The sequence below is a fragment of the Camelus bactrianus genome, chromosome 10 (assembly GCF_048773025.1).
Source record: "Camelus bactrianus isolate YW-2024 breed Bactrian camel chromosome 10, ASM4877302v1, whole genome shotgun sequence".
Classification (NCBI taxonomy): Eukaryota; Metazoa; Chordata; class Mammalia; order Artiodactyla; family Camelidae; genus Camelus; species Camelus bactrianus.
This window is the reverse complement of record NC_133548.1, coordinates 32,086,530-32,102,047: the sequence shown is the minus strand read 5'-3', so window position 1 is coordinate 32,102,047 and position 15,518 is coordinate 32,086,530. Positions and strand designations below refer to the sequence as shown.

Here is a 15,518-nt window from a genome sequence, read left to right as displayed (position 1 = left end):
GCAGCCCAATTATGTGAGCATCATATCTTGGCCCGTAATTCTACACTAAAGCTTTAAATTCATTTCACAATTTAGTAATGAACTGGGTCTCCCCCAGTGTTCTATAACAACTGGTAGCTAAACAATTAGAAATGACATTTAATATTTCCACCTGTGTTCAGCAATTCGCCAATATTTGAGAGGCTTTAAACCACACGACATGTTTGTGAGGAAGAGAAATGGAGACAACTGAACACTTACAAGATTTGCGTTTAAAAGACTCAGTTTTCTTTGATTCACCCTTTCACTTGGCTCCACGGACCACAGAAGAGCTTCCCTCGGATATCAAATAGTCATCTCAGACTTAACTCACGCAAAGCTAGGAGCCTAGTTTCCACTCCTCTCTAAAGGAGATAAGGCAAAACACAACCAAACAACTTCTTCTCAAAGTCTTTCCCGTTTCAGTAAACTGCCGTACAGTTTTTGTAACTGCTTACACCAGAAACCTCGAGGTCCTCCTTGTCTGTCTCTCACACTGCCTACCCATCAATCAATGACAAATTTTAAATCCTAATTTAAAATAGAAATCATGGTGAAACATGTCACGGATAATATTGTATTGTAGACTAGAATTTGATGCTCACGGAATTCACCTGCCTCATCACAAAATGAATATCCTAGGGGGAAAGCGTGTGAGGCAAAGAGTAAGACAATGACCATTCAGGAGTAATCCAGAATCTGACTTTTTACTGTTACTCCATTGCTATCCCTCTCATCCAAGTCACTATCACCTCGACTTAGATTATTACAATAGCCATCAAACTGTTTTCCTCTGCACTTAATCCATGTCCTCCTGCAGTCTCTTATCCTCTTAGGAGTCAGAATGACAGCTTTAAACCATGAATCTGATCATGTTACCCCTCTGCTGAAACTGTGAAGGAAAAGCAAGTTATTACAAAGGTTTACAAGGCCCTGTGGGATCTGGACCCTGCACCCCCAGTCTCTCTGACTTCATCTCTTACTCCCTCTTTACTTACTTCTGCCATAGGATCCTTTTGACTTCCTGGAACATTTGATTTGTGGCACCCCCCTGCCTCAGGGACTTGGCACTAGCTGTTAACTCTGTCTTCAGTGGTCCTTAGGGAATCACATAGTGCACTGACTTCCACTGAGTTTCTGCTCAGATGTCACTTGACTGGTGACATCTTCCATGACCACTTATAACACCTGCCATCTCTCAGCACTTTCTGTTCTCTTAACTCTCACTTTATTTTTCTGATGATCCCATTTATTATCAGCTGACATATGATGTATTAATTTTATTGGATTATTTGTTTAATGTTCTGTCTCACTTTGGTAAAACACAAGTTCAGTGAAGTCAGTGACTTTGCCTTGGAAAGAACAAGACATGCCTCATTTTAATAGTTTATTGCCAGCAGAATAAAAGGTACCCTAAGGGGAATGATGTTTCTAGAAAAAAGATTCATCTTGATATTTCTATTCAATATATGAAAAGAGACAGAGGAACTGGAACAGTTAGTGGCTACATTTGTTTTACAAGATTAGTTGAACATTTACATTTATTGTGGATTCATAAGCAGTTTTTGATGCATAAATGCTACGCTGGTACTGAAGAAACATGTCAGAACCTCAGTCATTACATTTTATTTCAAATGGAATACAGTGCAAACCCTTCCTACTTTCTTTTCTTTTTTTTTTTTTTCCTTCTCATTTTCAAGCTCTGCATGTTTATTTCCATTCTGGCATCTTAATTTGCATGGACAATGATGAAACTTAGATGCTTAGAGTTGTAAGGATTATGGTTCTTTAAATCAGCACCAATGCATCTTTTCACCTATTTCTCCTATGATGGTTAATTTTATGTGTCAATTTGACTGGGCTCCAGGGTGCCCAGATACTTGGTCAAACATTATTCTGAGTGTCTCTGTGAGGATGTTTTTGGGCAAGATTAACATTTAAGTTGGTAGACTGAGTAAAGCAGATTGACTGCCTTAATATGGGTGGGCCTCATCTGATCAGTTGAAGACTAAGAATAAAAAATAGAATTAAAAGGCTGAGTCTCCCCAGAGTAAGAGAAAATTCCTCCTGCCTGCCTGACTTTAAACTGGAATATTACATCTTTCCTGCCTTCAGACTCACACTGAAACTGTGGCTCTTCCTGGTTCTTGAACCTGCCGACCTTCAGGCTAGACCTATACCATCAGCTCTCCCAGGTCTCCAGCTTGTCAGCTCACCCTGCAGATCTTGGGACTTGTCAGCATCCATAATTACACGAGCCAATTCCTTGTAATAAATCTCTTTCAGTCTCTGGGCTCTTCACTCTGCTCAGGCTGTGGGAGCTAATTAAAAAGATGCCTTCCTTAACTCCCATCTCTCCTCTCCTACAGCTAAAGCCAAGAGGAAAGAGATTATCTGACGTAGAGTGTGAAACCTCCTCTTGACTTTTCCTGCTCAGAAGCTTTTTCTCAAGGTCTTCTGCTATGATCTTTGTGAGTCCTTTCTCATACTGCCGTAAAGGATTTGACTTAATTCTAGGTGATGGAGAACCCTCAGCACCAGGCACTGCTCATTTGGCCTTCAGTCTGGACACTCAGAAGAAACGATCTCCTCTTTTCAAAAATGATTCAGCCTTTTTTTTTTTTCAGAGGATTTTTATTATCCATTTAAACATTTGAGCATAAATTTATTTTGGTTTTCTTTCAAAGGTAAAAATGGTTAATGTATAGACTTTCCCCCCCTCCTTAGAAAGAGAGAAAAAAGAAAGCAAGGATGGATGGAAGGGAGGGAGGGAGGGAGAAGGAAAATGAATTCAGACTTTCAAATCAGTCAGACTCAGACACAAATCTGAATCCTACCTGTGCTGTTTAAGATATCATTTTTCCTATTAACCTATGATCCAAGACTGCAACTTCATCTTTGTATAAAAATTACACAGAAGAAGTAGGAGAATGAGTGATTAAAAGGATGAATGAACAAAACATGGCTGTAAAATGGAATGTCATAAAGTAAGGAGGAGAGAAAGATTCAGAGAAACTATTCATAAAATTCTCTGATCTTCTGTATTTTTAATGATGAGAATTTCCTTATCCCAGGGGATTATTATAATGAGTCAAAAAGATGATTTAGGTCCTCGGTTAACAATAAGATACCTACTTTCATTTCACACTTGCTCTATGTCAGACAGTAAACTAAATATTTTAGATGTATTATTTTACATAACACTCAAGACATGCCTATGAGAGGGGCTATTTGTTAACCCGACTTCAAAGATGCGGAAACTGATAGAAAGGTTAAGTAATCTGCCTATAATTTTTAGCAAGTAAGGGAAGAAGCTAGAACTTGACCCTAGTTTTGTTTGTCTCCAAATCTAGATTCTTAATTATTTTTAACTGCAGTGACTATTATTAGTACAATTTAATATGCCTATTTCTTGGCAGCTTTGGTGGGGATAATGGCTGGTGAAATCTCTTTGTAAATGGCTCTAGCGTCAAAAGGCTACAGTGACAGCAGCAGGACGGCAACGTTTCCTTCCGCCAGGAGAAGCCCCGCGGCCTACGACTCGTTCCTGTGCGGTTCTTTCGCTCTGCCTCAGGCGAGCTACGTTTCTCGGCGTATTGCCAGGCCTACTGTTTGGTGCTAGAAAAGCCCTTCGGTAAGTTTAAGAGCCATTTCTCTAAATGCTTCGTGTAAATCAGCAGTTGGCAAAGACTCCATGTTTGTGGACCAAGTTACAGTTTTTCAATAATGGAAATTTTAGCAAGTTTTCTTATCCTTCCACAAAATACAGATGGTCCCTGGCTTGTGATGGTTCATCTTAAGATTTTTCGACTTTATGACGGTGCCAAAATGATGTGCATTCGGTAGAAACCAGACTTCAGATTTTGAATTTGTATCTTTTCCTAAGCCAGCGAGATGCAGACACTCTGGTGATGCTGGGCAGCAGCCACAGCTCCGAGTCAGCCACGCGATCACGCGTGTGAACACCCGATACACCCACCACCACTCTGTGCCCATCCAACCGTGCAGTTTTTCACTCTTAGTACTGAGTTCAATAAACTCCATGAGTTATTCAATACTTTATTTTAAAATAGGCTTTGTGTTAGATGATTTTGCTAAACCTGATACTGAGCAGGACCCTGTGGGCCCCCCAACACTTGCCTCTTATTTATAGACAAGCTGAAGTCTCCCAGGCCTCCCTGAGTCACCGAAGAGCAGACCCAAGCCGTTGATTAGGACAAGCCTGCAGGCATTGGTACCATCTTTACAAAAGGATTTCCACTTAGTTCCCCTTTTGGGAACAGTGCTTCCTTCCTGTAGTCTGTCCCATCCCCCAGTGACACCTGCTTTCTCTCTTTCAGATATTCAGCAGTTTAATAGTTCATTCATGTATTCATTCAATCATTTAACAACCTTAGGTTTGGCGCTGTGCTGAGGGCTTGATATGCAAAGATGGATAACTACTTCCTGCTCTCTAGGGACTCACGATTTAGTAGAAGAGATAGATGCGTAAGAAAATAACTGTGATACCATGTCATAAATGAGATATAAAAGAAATGGAAACATTCTCAGAGCACTGGACACAGGAGAGGCACAGCAATATTTCTGCCAGGGAGATCAAGAGAACCACAAAGAGGATGACAAGCTGGTTCTGGAAGAAGGAATCTGATTTCTTCAAAGGGAGAAAGAAAAAGGTAGAGATCACTCAAGTCAGCATGAGCAAAGGCACAGAGGTGTGAGGTTGTAGGATGTTTGGGATATTGTGACGTTACATCACGCCTTCTACCGCTGAGAATATATATGCACATCTGTTTCGCGCTTTATAATAAAACCATCTGTTCGTTGATGCTCTACCTCAATTTTGATTAATTTTTCTTCTTAGTTTGGTTTCTAAGTCAGACTTTGTTCAAATTGTGGGTTGTGAAATACATGTAGCAGCTCCCCAACAGCATTTTTTTTTCACCTGAATGGCACAGAAAAGATTAGAAGAAAGCCAAATAGAGAAATAACAGAGTGCATTAACTGAAGCAGGTAAGTACTGTTTTGTGAAACAGGTTTGGGTTGTGTGTCTGAGTGTGTTTTTATGTGTCTGTTCCATAATGTATTTCTTATTGTGGGTCACAATAAAAAAAATCTTTGAAAGCCACTGAAGGAGTCATATTTTCTATTACTTTTCATTGCACCCATATTATATTGGTTATGATTAAACCTTGAATCCAAATCAACCTTGGTTTTTAATGAAGTGACAAGTGACACAGACTGACCTCATTTATAAGCCTGGAACACGGGCAAGCATCTGTTTTACTGAACTCTGGTTACATTTTACCAGATGAAATGATTCTAACGTGGGAGTGAAACCATCATTTATAATGCTATTTTAACATTATTTTTCTATTCTGAGTTCCAAACTACTAAATTAAAGACAATATATAAAAACCTAACCAATTAGCAGTAAGCTTCCTAAGAGACTGGCTTCTTCTGTGATAGTCATATACTCATTCAACAATTATCTATTGAGTGCCTGCTGTATGCTCAATAGCATTCTAGATGCTAGAGATGACAGAGAAAGACAAGGTTACAGAAATAAAAATATTTTATATTAAACATTCATATAAAATTCAAGCTTCTTGCAGTTAGGATGGCATCATATTTTAATAAAAGATTTAGAAACAAACCACACAAATATTTGGGAAAAAAAAAAAAAACAACTCCAACTTAGACAAGAAAAATCACACAACAGCAGAGATTGCACAGGATACTTAAAACCAGACAAGACAAATGGCATATTCCATGAAATGATTTGAATCTATCCCCTGTGTAAAAATTAGATGACATATGCTCACATATAACACACATTTTGCAAAAATATGAGTCTTGCACAGTAGGGAATGGATATCTGTGCTACTGTTTTGTTGTGCTTATAAAGTTTAAAGTTCTCCACTGAGAGTAAAGCGATTGGTTTTTTTAAGTTGCATATCAGACTGAGAGTAAATCTTGAATTTCTCCTGTGAAATTTTTCCCATTTATTCTTTGTAGTTTTCTATATGAATAGTAATGAAAAGTAATAGCATTGACTTTTTATCCCTAACAGTATTTGCAATTTCCATACTAGGACTTATAAAATCCATTTTGTGTGCCCTATGACATTTAAAATTTTTTTATTTCAGTATAAACCAGTTGAGGGCCTATACCATGGGCCAAGATGCTAGCTAGGTAGGGAAAGATAAACATATTTTATACATCACTGATAAATTATTTCAATACAATGTAAATAGATGCTTTCCCTTATTACATGGCTCAACATTTTCCTTCAGCACCATTGCATATCTTCATACTGCTTTTTGCTGCCACTTGCAATTTTTTAGTGCCTGTTTGAAGGTATTTAGGGATATAAGAGTGTCTTGGTCATCTCTGGAAATTTATTTAACTTTAACCCAGTGTCCCTTCCCACATCATTTAACTTATTTCAAAATTCCCAGTAATCTCCATCTATTGAAGGTTTGTCCCACTTTTCAGAGTAAGTTAAAATATATGACTCCCATGAGCAAGGGAGGGGAGATGGTAAGGGAGGCTAACCAACAGATGAGGTAAAAAAAATTAAAGATTTTATTTTTGCTCATTTTAAGCATATATATTTATATTTAGAGGAAAGGCACACTTAATACTCAAGACAATGTTGAAAAGTTTAGAATGCCTGAAACACATAGTAACCCAGGAATTTTCAATATTAAAGTCTTCAAAACTGTGGTAACTTGGAAAACTAAACTGTGTTTTCTTTAAATCTGCCTTGACTTTTCTTATTTATGCAGTTAAGTTTCAAGAATGTATTTAGACAGAACAGGTTACTGATGCATTTGCATAAATCATTCTGATAATAAAATTTCTTAAAATTCAACATTTAAAAATGTATTTTTGACCCATTAGGTGAGGCTTCCACTTCTTCTGCCTTCACATTAGAGAGGTTATAAACCGAGTCGGTTGCACTATGGTTTCCTAAGACAAATATGTTTAGGTTGAGACCAGAGCAAGAAAATTCTTGGACAAAAAGATTTTCTGACAACTTTTTATAAGTGACTGACTGGAACACGTAGATAGAAATTTGATTTTTGAAAACACAAAATAAAAATGGAAGTGGTTACAAATGCTGAAAAAAGTTTAAGTGGAAACTACTTTGATGCCTCTTCAGAAATCTTTTTATATTACTTTTCCTTTGTCACCAAAAGAATATTCAGCACAACTCTTAGACACTAAGGGAGGAAAATACATGTTTCTTTCAGTATTTTCCTTTTGGTTTTTGTTAAAAGGACAGAGGATCTGATATAATGCAAAATTTAAAAATAAAAATACCCAGAAGAAAGGGGCATGGCAGGGAGTAATTTGAATGATCATGCTCTCCCAATGCCTCCAGAAGCGTCCTTACACTCCCACACTGGCTTTAACATTGTCTCTGAATCAACAAAAATATTGCCTTTACACTTTGCTGTTTCTAACACCAATCTGAACAATGTGACAAGAATATTTATATCTGGAGAAGAACAGAATATAAAATTTCAAAAACCCAGGTGTTAAATTTTTTGAATCATTATAGACCCTGAAGATAACTTAAATCAACAGTTATGGGCTGATGATGTTTTGGTCACGAAAAATAATCAAGGGTGTTTGATTTTACTTGAATTTTAAAAGCTCAGAAACTCACAGTACTTTGCTGGGGCTCCTACACTCAGATCTATCTGGTTAAATTTTGAGAAAGTTTATTAATCAGAATGACTTACTCAAATGCATCAGTAACCTGTTCTGTGCATTCTGTTGTTGATGACGTATCCCCAAGCAGGGAGACAGGCCTTTTTATAGTGCTGTTTCTCCTTAAACTGAGGAATGGCTCTTTTGCCTTTCCTTCTGAGAAGCCAAGGAGAAATATGGGGTTAACTGCAAACACCCAACTGAACTAAAATAAAAAGCTTGGAGTTCAGTGCCGCCAAAGTTTTCCATCTGTTTTCTCCCCTTCTTCATTATTTGTACTGCTACTACAACCAAAGAACTGATGCCATTTCTTGCTGTTTTAGAGCAAATAACCATTTCCAGATGAAAGCGAGAATAAGTGCAAAATGCTTTTTTTTCAGTGAGATCTGAAAGTATCCACATCACTTTGCTACTGTCTATCTGCAGGTAGTTTCTATTTTTTTGAGGGAGGTGAGGTGGGGAGGTGGTCAACTACTCATCGTTTTAAAAATGGTGTCCAAGAGAGGATCCGAATACCTGTGGCACCGCCATCCGTGGGCGGAGATACACCTGAAACTGATGAACACGGAAACGACCACAACAAAAACGTGTGATCCTTTTCATCTACGCTCCACGCCAAGTGGTAACTTGAGGCGACTAGGACATCCAGCAAGAGGTCACATGTCTATCAGAGGTGAAGCAGACGCTCGAACATCTGCTTCATGGGAAGACTTTTCATCTCAGAATACATGCCCTAATAAACAACAGTTGGAGAAGACTGTCTCTGACATTCAACATAATACTGAGCCGAGGCTGAGAGAAGGAAGGGTGGAATTGTATTTCCTTTTGTAAAGCGAAAACAGCCGCGAGAACAGCCTCTTCTAAAATCTGATATTTAAAGGGAACTGTAAGAAGTCAAATTGTTCAATTTGGAACGAAGAGTGGCCGAAGTTACTGGAAAGCTCAAGCCTCCGAGTCTGCAAAATCACTGGCCAGGAAAGCGAAAACTTTTCCAACACCCAATTTTAATATTGTGCTAAAGCCATTGACTCTGTTAAAACCCCCGAGTTAAATACGATCCCCTCCCCACCCCCTCCCCCGCCCTTTCTCTCTTAGGTTGGCGTTTGGGGGACCAGGAGGGGGCTGGAACTTGGCCCCAACCTCGGAATTGCTGCCAAGGGCTTGTAATACAATCTCTCCCCGTTTGAAGGGTAAATCAGTGTCAATTGCGTTTGCTGTCCACCAGAAAAAGTAAGCATTTTACTTCCGCTCGGTCTATGTGGACTGATGAAATGTAGGAAATCTGTTTCTGGCAGGGGGGAAAAATCGTTTTCCCAAACAGCACCGAGAGGAACCCTCGGAGAAGTATGAAGAGGGCCAGTGCGGCTTTAGCTGCTGCCGCTGCCGCTGCCGCCGGGCTGGTGGGGTGCGCAGAGCGGCCGCTGCAGGACCTGCGCGGGGAGGGGGCCGGGCCGCAGACGCCGCCGGAGCCCAGCCGCCAGCCCCGGCGCCCCTGAGAGCCGCCAGCAGCCCAGCTCCGGACGCGGGGGTGAGCAGGCGGGCAGGCCCAGCTCCCCGCCGCCGCCGCCGCCGCCGCCGCCGCCGCGGCGTGCGCGCTCTGCAGCCCGGCTGGCGGAGCCCCTGCCTCTGCTGCACGGGTGGCGGCGGGCGGGGTGGGGAGGGGGTGGGGATGGGGATCAGCGCACGTAGCCTCGGGGATGCGGCTGCGAAGGGTGGAGAGCCGCGGACGGCAGGATGGGCTCTGGCGCTGGGTTGGGTGGCCGCTGCAGTGGGTGACTCTCCTTTTCCCTGGAAGCAACCATGTGCTCCTCATCCCTATTGTGGAACAGCCCAAATAACCGCCGCAGCGAGAAGCCGGCTGAGGCGGCTCAGCCAACCAGGGACGGAAGAGAGGATTTCTAATTAGTACATCAGTTGTAAATGCACACTTATGCATTCGTGCACGAGGGTCTCTGCGTGCACGCTCAGCTTTGTCTCCAGCTGCGGAGAGGGGAGGGGGGTGGTTGTCTTAATGGATTGATCCTGAACGTTTCACTTCAGTCTAGAAGGCCGGGAGGGGAGGAAGGAGCGCGACACGTGTGATTTGGGGGTGATGCTGTTTTTCACTGATGAGTTTGACAGAGTTGAGCGTTCTTACATGAATAAACAAATGCTAGCCTACGAATCAATCCCCTTAGGGAAGATTTTGGCTAGTATTGTTCTTTTCGTCCAAAAAGCAAGGGTTTGGAATCTGAAATTATTTGGGGAGCAGAGGAGCCAAGTTGGCCTTGGAGGTATTAAGCATTCTGGCAAAATTAAATTCTATCGACCTAACAAAGTAAGTTGCTCTTAACCTAACCCAGACGTCCGAATAGGGAGGGAGCAAAAGCAGGGGTTAACGGATTCTGTTTTCTACCTTCCAGTACAATTGGAGGAGGAGGGGAGAGGTTATCCATTTTCCTCCAGTTAACCGTTTTGGAAATCAAAAAGCCTTTCCTCTCTCCCACCTTCTTCGTCTTTATTCTCTCACCCACTTCATCTTCACCCTCTTACAGTGAAGAGTTTGCAAAACTTTATTGTCTCTCTTGTAAACTCCTCCCTCTCCCCAAGAACCCTCTCCAACAAAGCTAAATCAACTGTGTATGGGAGATCTTATGCCCAGGAAATAAGGTCTGCCTGCGCACAGGAACACCCATTTGGTCTCCGAGCGTTAAACAAAAGCTCAGACCGGTCCGAGGTGCCAGCCAGGCAGAGGAAGTCCACCTTTCCTCCCCACCTATCCCCTGAGATTCACAGAGGCAAGGCTGAGAACACGTCTGCGTGCTCACTGCTTCTCTGCCCCAAGCCCTTAGCACTGTGGACACTGATTAACTCCAGCTGGGATCTGGTTTGCCCAGCCTGTCTTTGAAATCCATCAATGAGTTCCTTCTCAAGGAATGCTCCCCCCTAACTGTGGAGGAGGAGGTGGTGACTTTGGTGGTTCTCTCCAACATGGGCATCCTGGTTCTCAGTGCCTAAGACAAGGTAAGGGACAGATGTCTGAGGCATGGGGCAGGCAGCTTTGGCAATGCACATTGTAGCCTTCGTGCAGGGCTCCAGGAGTGGGCTCTGACAGGGAAAGGTAGCTTGATTTTCAGCCTATGTGCTGCTAAACTTGGGGCTTAGTTCTTTACTATAGCGCTGAACACCAGACTTTTTTTGTGATGTGGTCTGTGCTTTGATGGGAAATAAATTCACAAGGCAAAATTTCTTTCAACTAGTGCAAGAGGTCTTGTGATTGCCACTGAGTTGTCTAGTATCTTGGTAAGAAATCTTAATTCAACTTGCAAGTATGGCAGAATGTCAGATCTTATATTAATCCTGAGTATGTTATGTATAATTTTAGAACTTTGCTTCAAGGCTGCTTTATGGACTTTTGGAGCCTTTGGAAAGGCCCAATTTACCTGGGTTGAAACCAAATAAGGAGGCTCTAACAATTTGTTTGCAGAGGGAGTTGTTAAAACTGGAGCTGACGTTAACGTTATTTTTGTATCTTTGTGGTTTTGATATGGTGCACACAGAGATCCCACTGTTTCTTTTAATTTCTCCTGCACAACTCTTGAGGTTTTCCACTCAGTGTTTTCTGACTAGAGAAAAGAACTGGAGTAAAGGTAGAAAATATCTCTTGTCCAAAAGAGTAAGGTGCTTGTATAATTTTCCTGTCCTAAATGTTTTCAGGGTCAAATCAATTTGAGTTTTTGCTAATGCTCTTACATGATTCTAAATATATATTCAACAGAATGTAGAACTCTGCTAGCTCCCGACTACATGATAGATACATAGAACAGAACTCTTTTTATTATAAACCACACACACAGAGACAAAACAAAATCTTCTCATGAATTAAGGCTAATTCATTGTCATGAGTTAATCAACTTAGGTGAAATTTTGATATAAGTCCTCAAATGGTCTAATTGATTAATAACTTTTGAGATGGTTTTCTGTTCAAATTACGTTTCAAGTGAATCTGGTAGGGGTCCGAAAACCTGAGCTAAATTGTTTGGATGAATGGTTTAGTAGAATTTTTTTTTAAAGCCTAAAAATATCTCTCATGCAATGAAAATATAAGAAATCAATTCCCACTCAGTCTTAATGTTTTGATCATGACTTGGAAAGGAATATTATTACAGGTATGCCATCTGGTTCAAGACAATTATCATGGGCAAGATAAGAAGGAGATTCCTGGAAGAGAGTTAGCATCACCTGAGTCTGAGCACCAGGGGGGCTGAGTAGGATACTTTTAATGACTCTGTGACTAAACAGACTTGTTACTTTGGTCAGAATATCTTAGGCCTCCAGCCCCTTATTAATCACAGAAATTTGGCTGGTACATCTCCTAAGGTCCATTTGAATTTGAAGACTTTATTTCATCATTAGAAAAACTAGTTACTAGTGTCATTTTCCCTTTATACTTGGTGCTTTTTAATTTGGGACAAGTCACTCCCCTTGGCCAGAAGTGAAGATCCATTTGCAAGATCTGGAATTACCTTTCTGATTGAATTTTGGACTTTTAAAATTAAATATCCTGTTTAGATCCCTAGGTTTAAGATTTTTGCATTTCTGACATTGATTGAGAATACACAGCTTTGTAGACCCATTATTGGCCAGTCAAAATGAATCACGTAGGAGTAAAGAACTCATAATGGGGAAGGAGCCACCTAGAGCCATCCTTGGCTGTTAATTCCTTCAGTCTAGCTTGAAAGATAGCATTTTCTCCTTCTGAATTTTGAAAGGGTGTTTGGCTTAAGTTTTTGAGGGGATTTGTTTCTGTTTTGGTTTTTTTTTTATTTTATTTTTAAAAAACAGTGTTATTGGCCTTGAAACTTCGTTTTTGTCATTGTTTCATACCTGTAAGACACAAAACTGACTAGGCAGAAGTGAGGGCAGTGCTCTAAATCAGAACAAAGGTGGCTTTTAGTGATGGGACCCTTGCCTGTGGGTTAATTAGCACTCTGTTTTAAATGGTCGCAGTTAGGTATCTTTGTGAGTGGGGACAGGAATGCAGTGACATCTTCGCATTTATTTTGAAAGGTATAGCATGCCTTGCCTTAGTAGATAATAAGTCGTTGATGCCAAAGTGAACTATAATTTGTTACCAAAATTTGTTTTTAAAAAACATATGAACTACTCACTTCAGAGCTCAGCATTTCATCCATCACCTTAGGGGCTTCATCCCTTTCAATATGAAGGAAATTTTGGACTTTCCGTCATTTATGGTTTTATTTCATCAATAAGTTAACCTGTTTTCATGTCTACCCCTGGTCTTTTGTCTTTTCTTAGTGATTTAGAGTTCTACAAAATATTCCTATTTTGTTACAGAATCGCTATTCTTTTTAAAATAAGTCAATGGAAGTTTTATTTTGGCATATGTCCTACGGTGATGATTTCAGCTTAGCTAGTATTTATTGACTATAAAATAGATGCCCAATACTGACACAGGTTTTTAATCTTCACAAGTATATTTGAGATGTTAGCCGCCACTGTACACACTGGAGAACGCAAGCACAAAAAGTCATGTGACTAGAATAGAACGGGAGCTAAACGTCTAGGAAGGAGAGTCAGTATTTGACCTGAGGACTTCTGGTCTATTAATAAGACTTCTTAGCAGAATCTCGTATCAGACCGTAGTGAAATAGTGCTTATCATTTTGTCCTCATTTTTCTTTCTTTCCAATTCATTCTTTATGCAGTATTGCAATACATTTTGTAATAACATGTCAACAAAGACTCGAGATAGACTGGAAACCATCTTGGTCATAATCAAAGCACACCTCTAGGTGGCGAAAAAGAATACTTTTTCTTCAGAGTCAAAACTGTAATGTCTTCAACTGGGATTCTGGAGCAACAGACTAAACAGTCTTTAAACATGTGATATTTTACTTACGGAGTCATTAATTTTTTCTTCTTCCCCTGGGCTAGTTCAAGTCTCATCATATTCATAATGGTTATTCCAGAGTCACTTCTGTGGAAAGAAAGAAAAAAATACACACACACACGCACACACACACATTCTTTGAAGAACCTGTATTAAGTTTCTGCATGTTTTTCCCTTTAAGTTTTATTTTTCTGAATTCCAAATCCTGAGGGTTGAGTTATCCATTTTTAGATAGACCCATAAAGCTTGGAGAAGCCATAGTTTGGAGGAGACATAGAAGCATTTGAGTCCTTACTCCTTCTTCCAGAGCGATTGACTTTGCTTACTAATTAATTATCAAACTACTTATCAAGCTTTTTAATATTTAGATTATATGAATTTTAATAGTAACATCTTGCACTATGTAAATATATTATACAAAAGAAAAGTTTTTCTTTCTCCAAAACCTAATTTTTTTCTTCAAGTCTAGTGTATCATTAATCATTTCATTTCCCATCTTTAAAAGTTACCCCTTGGCATCTCTCGTGGTTTTCGAAGACTTTTGAATGAATTCAAAATATCAGAAATGATCTTTTTCTTGTAATTTATTCTTTGTGACCAATTCAGCTCATTCAAATGGATTAAACATTTGTTGAAAATTATAAAAGGTTTATAATCCTGTAGCGATTTTTTATCTGGGTAATATAAATTCATTTGAACTTAATTCACCCCAATTTAATCATTTCATTTGGAAACTGCTTCAACATGGGGGAATTCCTTCACACTTCAAATTTTGATCCTGCTAGCTGGGTCCATTTCCATGTTTCCTATTCACATCTCCACCATATTTAAATCCAAGACCTCCATGTAATGACTTCCAACTAAGCAATAGAGTCATGACAAGTTTGACGGTAATTTGAAATATGAAAAAAGAATCAGAAGAATTTGGATGGAATCTTAATTTTTTAAAAAGGAGACTTAAATAGAGGAGTCCCTATCTCTGACAGTAACTTTAGGTGACTACATATTTGGCATATATTTAATCATTTAACTTCTCTCGCATGCTAGTTACCCACTAAGCCTTCTTTCTCACACTTTTGCCTCTGTGGAAAATATAACTCTTTTTTTTTTTTTCCACTTTGGATATAATTTTGATTATATACAAAACAGCATAACAAAAAAAGCTTAGTTACTCTTACTGTTTTTACTTAATGTTCATCTGTAATTATTAGAGGGTAGTTTGAATTACATTCCTGGCAAAATACAGGACAGACTACATGAGAAATAAATGTGCCACTGTCAAAGAAAATAAAAACTTCACTGTGTAGAAGTATTGAGGGAACAGATAATGTCCCTGTGGCTCACTGAAACTGTTACATGCCATTAGGCTTACTGTAAACTATCCCTTGATGAATTCTTTGCTGGACAATGAGCTTAAGAATCGGAGGTGTCTTCTTGCTTTTACAAAGCAAAATAGGACTCTGATGCTTAAATGGAAGTTGCAGAGCACATAATAGGATGCAGGTAAAGTTACTGAACTACCGCATCTCGCTTTCAGGAAAGTAGTGGGAGAGATTGTGTCTTGAGAAGAAAGGCATTTTAGAGGTAACCCTTTTAAGATTTCAGTTGGTTATTTAAATGTATGAATCATGCGCTGAAATATATTATTATTTAAATGTTTGTTTCTGAGGCTGTCTCACCTGGATGTGCCCTAACCAGCTACTGGGAGATGTTTTGTTTTCCTGGGACTGGAGCTACTCTTTAAAGAACTGGGGCAAAAAATGTGTGAGGTTTCTGGTTTAATCGCAGGGTTTGGAGAAAACTTTAGGACTTTATATGAATAATGTCATGATTAGCTGCAAAAGGAAATGGACACTTGTGGTGTACTGGTCCCTATAATGACAATTTAA

At 39.7% G+C, this 15,518-nt stretch overlaps 1 protein-coding gene across 3 annotated transcripts in view; it reads left to right on the top strand.

The window, feature by feature from the left end:
- The first annotated feature begins 8,827 nt into the window (after positions 1-8,827).
- Positions 8,828-15,518, top strand: part of GAS2 (growth arrest specific 2) — a 119,758-nt gene continuing 113,067 nt past the window's right edge. The window contains exon 1 of one of the 3 annotated variants that reach the window (XM_074372229.1): positions 8,828-8,967. The gene's annotated coding sequence lies outside the window, so the exon portion shown is untranslated. The other 2 variants (XM_074372230.1, XM_074372228.1) reach the window with 2 other exon arrangements.